The sequence below is a fragment of the Myotis brandtii genome, unplaced genomic scaffold (assembly GCF_000412655.1).
Source record: "Myotis brandtii unplaced genomic scaffold, ASM41265v1 scaffold1057, whole genome shotgun sequence".
Classification (NCBI taxonomy): Eukaryota; Metazoa; Chordata; class Mammalia; order Chiroptera; family Vespertilionidae; genus Myotis; species Myotis brandtii.
In genome coordinates this window covers 316353-316608 of record NW_005353568.1, presented here as the reverse complement: position 1 = coordinate 316608, position 256 = coordinate 316353, and the positions used below count along the sequence as shown (strand labels likewise).

At 68.8% G+C, this 256-nt stretch overlaps 1 protein-coding gene across 1 annotated transcript in view; it reads left to right on the top strand.

The window, feature by feature from the left end:
* Positions 1–256, top strand: part of LOC102249662 (phosphofurin acidic cluster sorting protein 2) — a 76640-nt gene that overhangs the window by 29603 nt on the left and 46781 nt on the right.

Genomic DNA, 256 nt, shown 5'->3' with positions numbered 1-256 from the left:
CGCTCCTGTCCTGGTCGGTGTGCTGGGGACCCAGCCTGTGTGGGGGCTTCCTGGGAGGTGGGCCTCCTGGGACAGCACCCTCTGGTCAGTGCAGACCCTGCCCCGAGGCGGGTGGACGTGCAGGCCTGTCCCCCAGGTCCTCCCTCAGGGTGGACACCATCCTTCTGACTTGGTGTTGCCCAGAACAGAGGGTGAAGGTGAAGCTGGTGGGTCGGGAAGGCTCCCAGCCGGTGGGGCAGGTGGGCGGGGCCCTGGT